This window comes from Punica granatum, chromosome 4 (genome assembly GCF_007655135.1).
Source record: "Punica granatum isolate Tunisia-2019 chromosome 4, ASM765513v2, whole genome shotgun sequence".
In the NCBI taxonomy this organism is placed as follows: Eukaryota; Viridiplantae; Streptophyta; class Magnoliopsida; order Myrtales; family Lythraceae; genus Punica; species Punica granatum.
The window spans coordinates 35,597,957-35,605,272 of record NC_045130.1 but is presented as its reverse complement, the minus strand read 5'-3'; the positions used below and the strand labels follow the sequence as shown (position 1 = coordinate 35,605,272).

General features: G+C 38.9%; 1 non-coding gene across 1 annotated transcript; it reads right to left on the bottom strand.

The window, feature by feature from the left end:
- Nucleotides 1-923: 923 nt before the first annotated feature.
- LOC116206485 lies at nt 924-1,030 on the bottom strand. Its single transcript, XR_004156714.1, has one exon. It is a non-coding gene; the product is annotated as a small nucleolar RNA R71 (small nucleolar RNA).
- Nucleotides 1,031-7,316: the final 6,286 nt, after the last annotated feature.

Sequence of the window (7,316 nt, the reverse complement as noted above, 5' to 3'; positions counted from 1 at the left end):
ATAACATGATGGCAATCTGATTAGTGAAACTAGGGTGGATTCTGTTTTTCCCACTTTCAATTGATATATTTTCGTACAATTCTCTTTCTGCTCTTTGTGACGATTTAGGTTGATTAGTAGTTAATTATTTAATTCTCTTAATTTGATTGCTTAGATAATAATAGAATCTAATATAGGTTTAGTACTTAATTAATCCTTGTGGGATCGACACTCTATTCATCACTATATTACTTGATCTGACCCAGTACACTTGCTGGTAGAATTTGAGCTTATTTTTATATATATTTGCAAAGGGATCAAGTTTTTGGCGCCGTTGCCGGGGATTAACTTAATATTAGACCACCTTTAGTTCTATTGTTAATTTAGGCGCACTTTACTGTGTGTTTATTTCTTGTTCTCTTTGCAGGTATTCTATGCGCAGGAGTAGAAGTGCTGAACTTCTACCATTAGATCCTGAGATAGAGCGCACCTTGCATCGGTTGAGAAGAGAGAACAGAAGAAGGGAAGAATTGCAGGTAGTTGAGATGGCAGATGATGACATCAACCGCCAAATACAGGGTGCTGCCAGAGCACTTCGAGACTATGCAGTACCTACTATTATGGGTTCTGCGATCAGAAGGCCCACTATTCCAGCTAATAACTTTGAACTGAAGCCAGCACTCATCCAGATGGTTCAATCAAATCAGTTTGGAGGATATCCCAACGAGAGTCCTGATGAGCATATTGCAGGATTCCTCCAATACTGTAACACGGTAAAGATGAATAATGTCACTGATGATGTTATTAGATTACAGCTTTTTCCTTTCTCGCTTAGGGATAAAGCGAGAGCTTGGTTCAATTCACTGCCACAAGAGTCCATCACCACCTGGGCCGACCTTTCATCTAAGTTTCTCAGGAGATTTTTCCCACCAGCTAGGACTGCAAGATTGAGGAACGAAATCACTAACTTCACCAAGTTCAATGGTGAATCACTTTATGAGGCATGGGAGAGATTCAAGGAGGCAATCAGAAAGTGCCCACATCACGGATTGCCAGATAATCTCCTAATTGAGGTCTTCTATCTTAGCCTGGATGATACATTGAGGTCTCTAGTAGATGCTGCAGCAGGAGGCGCACTGATGGGTAAGAATTATGATGAAGCAAGTGCTTTGATAGAAGAGATGGCCTCCAGTGCACATAATTGGCAGAATGAAAGAAGTAAATCAAGAGTGGCATCAGTCAATGACATGGACACTATTGCTAATTTGACAACCCAGATTTCAGCTCTCACTACCCAGGTAAGTAAACTCACCTCAGCACATTCTTTTAATACTAATCAGGTTGCTTTTTGTGAGTTGTGTTCAGGACCACATTCGACTCTTGAATGCATGTCTGGAAATCCCTCGGCTTCACCCAATGGAGAGCAAGTGAACTTTGTCAACAACTTCCAACGGAGTAATCAAGGGCCTTATTCGAACACTTACAATCCCGGGTGGCGTAATCATCCTAATTTCTCATGGAGGAATGAGAATAATGCACTTAAACCGCCACCTGGATTCCAAAAGCAAGGCCCTGCTCAGAATGCTCCACCTCAGCAAAGTCAGTCGAGAATGGAAGAGCTCATGTTGAGCTATATGCAAAAGACTGACACCATGCTACAGAATCAACAAGCCACTATTCGAAACCTAGAGGGTCAGATTAGTCAGATTTCTCAGCAATTGAGTAATAGACCATCAGGGTCTTTACCCAGCAACACTGAAGAGAACCCCAAGGGTGTCAATGCTATAATGCTGAGGAGTGGCAAGGAATTGGAAATAGTCAATAGAAAAGCTCAAACTCAGGAGGAGAGTCCGGAGAAAGACAAAGGTAAGCAAAAGGTGGAGGAACCAAGGCAGAAGTCACTAGGGGTGAAACCGTATGTTCCTCCTGTCCCTTTTCCAGGAAGATTGAAGCAACAACAGTTGGACGCCCAATTTGCTAAATTCCTAGATGTTTTTAAAAAGCTGCAAATCAACATTCCATTTGCAGAAGCACTCCAGCAGATGCCTTCATATGCTAGATTCATGAAGGATCTGCTCACTAAAAAGAGGAAGTTTGATGGGAGTGAGCCTGTGATGCTTACAGGAGAGTGTTCTATGATTCTCCAAAAGGACTTGCCTAACTTACCACGCAAACAAAGAGATCAGGGGAGTTTCACTGTTCCTTGTACTATAGGGAATTTTCATTTTGAGAACGTTCTTATTGATTCAGGTGCAAGTATAAATTTAATGCCTCTGTCTATTTTCAGGAAACTTGGACTTGGAGAATGCAAGAAAACTCATATTACCTTGCAACTTGCTGACAGGAGTATCAAATATCCAAAGGGTATTGTTGAGAATGTCCTGGTGAAGGTAGACAAATTCATATTTCCAGTCGACTTCATAGTCTTGGAGATGGAGGAGGACAGAGAGGTGCCCATGATCCTTGGCAGACCGTTCCTTGCGACAGGTAAAGCATTAATAGATGTGGAACAAGGTAAGCTCACTTTAAGAGTTATGAATGAACAAATAACTTTTAATGTTTATGACGCCATAAAGAAATTTGATGATGGCAAATCATGTTACACCCATTGATATTATTGATGAGCTTATCTCTGAGTCTGTGGAGGAGAAAGCAGGTGTGGATACAATGGAATCAGTCCTTAGGGATCTGGACGATTGGAGTGATGATGATGAGCATGAGGAAGAATCTGTGGAGAAGGTATCAGAAATCAAGGCTCGCTACTATGAGGAGCTGGGCACTAGTGCGACAAAACCAGTATCATCTTTGACACAGTCCCCGGTGCTAGAACTTAAACCATTGCCTAGCCATTTAAAATATGCCTATCTTGGAATAGATGATACTTTGCCAATAATTATCTCTTCTTCCTTGACAGGTGATCAGGAGCAACAGCTCCTAAGCGTGCTGAGAGAGCACAAGGAGGCAATAGGATGGACTATTGCAGATATCAAAGGGATCAGCCCTTTGATTTGCACTCACAGGATAATGTTGGAAGCTGAGTGCAAACCCATAGTGCAACCACAGAGGCGACTTAACCCAACTCTCAAAGAGGTAGTGAAGAAAGAAGTGCTTAAACTGTTGGATGCAGGTATTATCTATCCTATCTCAGATAGTAAATGGGTTAGTCCTGTTCAAGTAGTGCCCAAAAAGGGTGGTATGACTGTGGTTAAAAATGAGGTCAATAAATTAATCCCGACTCGTACTGTGACTGGGTGGAGAGTTTGTATAGATTACAGGAAACTAAATGATGCTACCCGTAAAGACCATTTCCCCCTCCCCTTCATTGATCAGATGCTAGAAAAACTTGCAGGGCATGATTATTATTGTTTTCTAGATGGTTATTCTGGTTACAATCAGATTCATATAGCACCCGAGGACCAGGAGAAAACCACATTTACTTGTCCTTATGGCACTTTTGCCTTTAGGAGAATGCCTTTCGGTCTCTGTAATGCACCTGCCACTTTCCAGAGGTGCATGATGTCTATATTTTCTGACATGTTAGAGAATTTTATTGAAATATTTATGGATGATTTCTCTGTTTTTGGGAAGTCATTTGAATCTTGTCTGACAAATTTAGGCTGTGTGCTTAAAAGATGTAAGGAGACTAATCTGCTTCTGAACTGGGAGAAATGTCATTTTATGGTAAGAGAGGGTATAGTCTTAGGTCACAAGGTGTCAAAGAAAGGGATTGAAGTTGATCGAGCAAAAGTGGAGATAATAGAGAAGTTGCCACCACCCACTTCAACAAAAGGAGTAAGGAGCTTCTTAGGACATGCTGGCTTCTACAGGAGATTTATCAAGGACTTTTCTAAAATCTCTAGACCTCTTTGTAATTTACTTGAAAAAGATTCTGCTTTTGTTTTTAATGACAATTGTTTGCAGGCATTCAATTTATTGAAGGAGAAACTCACTTCTGCACCAGTGATCGTTGCACCTAATTGGGAGCTTCCGTTTGAGCTGATGTGTGATGCCAGCGACTATGCTGTAGGAGCAGTACTTGGGCAAAGGAGAGGTAAGGTATTTCATGCAATATACTATGCTAGTAGAACTTTAAATGAGGCCCAAAAGAACTATGCCACAACTGAAAAGGAGCTTTTAGCAGTCATATTTGCATGTGACAAGTTTCGGCCTTATCTGATAGGTTCTAAGATCATAGTATACACAGACCATGCTGCCCTGAAATATTTGTTTGCCAAAGCTGATGCTAAACCTAGGCTAATTCGTTGGATTCTACTGCTACAAGAATTTGACCTGGAAATTAGAGACACAAAGGGAACTGAAAATGTAGTGGCTGATCACTTATCCCGTTTGGAATCTGATTGTTTAGATTCACCCATTAATGAAAAGTTCCCTGATGAACAATTGCATGTAGCAGAAATCCAAGGATTACCTTGGTATGCTGATATAGTCAATTACATGGTTAGCAACATCACACCATATGGTTTGTCATCTCAACAGAAAAAGAAATTTTTGCATGATGTGAAATACTATTTTTGGGATGAACCATATCTGTTTAAATATTGTGCTGACCAAGTAATTAGACGCTGTGTGCCTGAAACTGAACAACTTAGCATAATACAACACTGTCATTCTAAGGAAGCAGGAGGCCACTTTGGTGTGGAAAGAACTGCAACTAAGATCTTATCTTGTGGATTTTATTGGCCTAGAGTATTTCATGATTGCAGGAATTACATTATGTCTTGTGCTCCATGCCAAAGAACTGGCAATATTTCTAGGAGACATGAAGTACCACAAAATAGCATTCTTGTAATTGAGCTTTTTGATGTGTGGGGAATAGACTTTATGGGTCCTTTTCCCTCTTCTTTTTCAAATAAATATATTCTTGTGGCTGTTGATTATGTTTCAAAATGGGTAGAAGCAGTTGCTCTACAAAGTAATGATGCCAGAGTTGTAATCAGATTTTTGAAAAAGAACATCTTTTCAAGATTTGGGGTACCTAGAGCCATTATAAGTGATGGGGGATCACATTTTTGCAATCGGCAATTTGAAAAATTATTATCAAAATATGGAGTTACTCATAAAATTGCCACCCCTTATCATCCACAGACTTGTGGACAGGTTGAGGTGTCCAATAGGGAAATAAAGCGTATCTTAGAGAAAACAGTCAATGCATCTAGGAAAGATTGGTCTTTAAAACTTGATGATGCATTGTGGGCTTACAGGACAGCTTTCAAAACCCCCATAGGAATGTCCCCATACAAGATTGTTTATGGTAAATCATGTCACCTACCAGTAGAGCTTGAGCACAAAGCATATTGGGCCATAAAATACCTTAACTTTGATTTACAAGCTGCAGGTGAAAAGAGATTGCTCCAATTGAATCAGATGGCTGAGATGAGAGAGGAAGCATATGAAAATGCTAGGATATACAAGGAGCGAGCCAAGCGATGGCATGATAGGAACATCCTAAAGCGAGAGTTTTTGCCTGGTCAGAAAGTCCTATTATACAACTCTCGCTTGAAGTTGTTCCCAGGTAAGTTAAAATCTCGATGGTCTGGACCATTTGTTATTTCTAATGTTTTTCCCTATGGTGCAGTTGAGCTGAAGTCAGAAGATGACCGCACTTTTAAAGTAAACGGTCATCTTCTCAAGCATTACTTTGAAGGGGAAAATATTGATGGTGATGCCACTACGGTGGATCTAGCAAATTCGGTTGAAGAATTGGAAAAGTCGAACTAGCGACTATAAACTAAGTGCTTCATGGGAGGCAGCCCATGTCTGAGAGCTAAAGTCCCTGTTGGCTCTCAATTCTTTTGCTTCATTTGTTTTATTTTGATTTGCTGTTGGTTTGTACTTTATCAAGCACCCACTCATTGGGTAGACTTGGGATATTTGCTATTTGATTGTTTTAGTTAAGATGGATTATCTGCTATTTTTGTTCTTTTTGTTGTTTTCTTTTTGTTTTTGAAGCCAGGGTGGATAACAACTGCTGACTCTCTCTATTGCTATACCAGTTGGAACTCCAATTGCTTCAACTTAATTTTTCGAAACCGGGGAAGTACTAGTATCTCTTTTTCTCTTATGTTCTTTATTTTTATTTTCGTTTTACTAGAGCTACATTAGGAACAGTGAGGACACTGTTTAATCTAAGTGTGGGGAAGGGAGATACTAAACAGATGGAGTATAAAATTGAGTATAGTGTTGATGTCTGAATTCTGTGATTTAATTTGTTACTCATGACATCTGATGCCTGTCTTTGTTGATAAATAGTTATACTTCCCTGTCACCTTGAATTATAATTGTCCTTAAGTTATCTGGCAATTGTTAGGCCAAATTCTTTTTTTTTTTTAATTTTTTTTAATTATTGAAATCTAGAGATTGTACGAAGAATACTGTTGATAGCATTTGTTCAGGAATTGTTTGAAAAAAATTGACTCACTTAGGCGCCCTACTCACCACTGTTGTGATTTTTGTACTTAGTTAAAATTAATTAGTCAAATCTTTAGAAATCAAATTTACCTAGTTTTTAGCCCTAGAGTTTGAAGTTTAAGAGTCGGTCAAGTCCTTAAGTGAAAAATAAACAGGTCTACTTCTAAGCAAAGTTAGTTAGTATATCCTCTTTTTAATTATTCTAATAGCACTTTAACATTTAGTGAAAGAGGTAGAAGAAGCTTTGTACTTAGTGATTCCTATAAAAGAAGTCTGAAAAGTGTTAGTGAGCATTCAAAAAAAAAAAAAAGCAAGCATAGCCTTTACTCCAATGACTCAAGAATTGAGTTATGAGTATCCTAACTTGAATGTTAGAGTGAGGAAGAGTTCGTAGGGGTCCCTTTAAAACCCGGTCACTTGGGTGATGAGCCCGGGATGTGCCGACTCAATGAACTCACTATAACGAGAAGAGCGGAAAGGCACAAGTTCAAACAAAAATTGGACTTGAAAAAAAAAAAAATTTGCTTCTTAAACAGAAAGGAAAAATTGAATGCAAAAACAAAAAAATAAATTAAGACTTGTAATAAAAAGGAAGAAAACCTAGGGACGAAGCAGATACCATATGCTTTCACTACCTTGTTGACTTGCTTAGAGGGAAAATTAGAGGGATTATATGCCTGCTAACAGCTATGAAGTTTAAATGTGTATTTTTCCTTATAGGACTGAGTATTTACTTTTGAAATAGAAATCTTAGGCTAAACGCTTGGATTAAAATTTGCTTTCTCTAGATTAGCTGGTTAATTTCAACTGTAGTACTCTGATCACATGTTTCCAGTTTGGTTTGAGCAGTGGGCACCACAAAATAACGAGTAATAAATTATGAGATATCAAATGCTTAAATCAGTGAA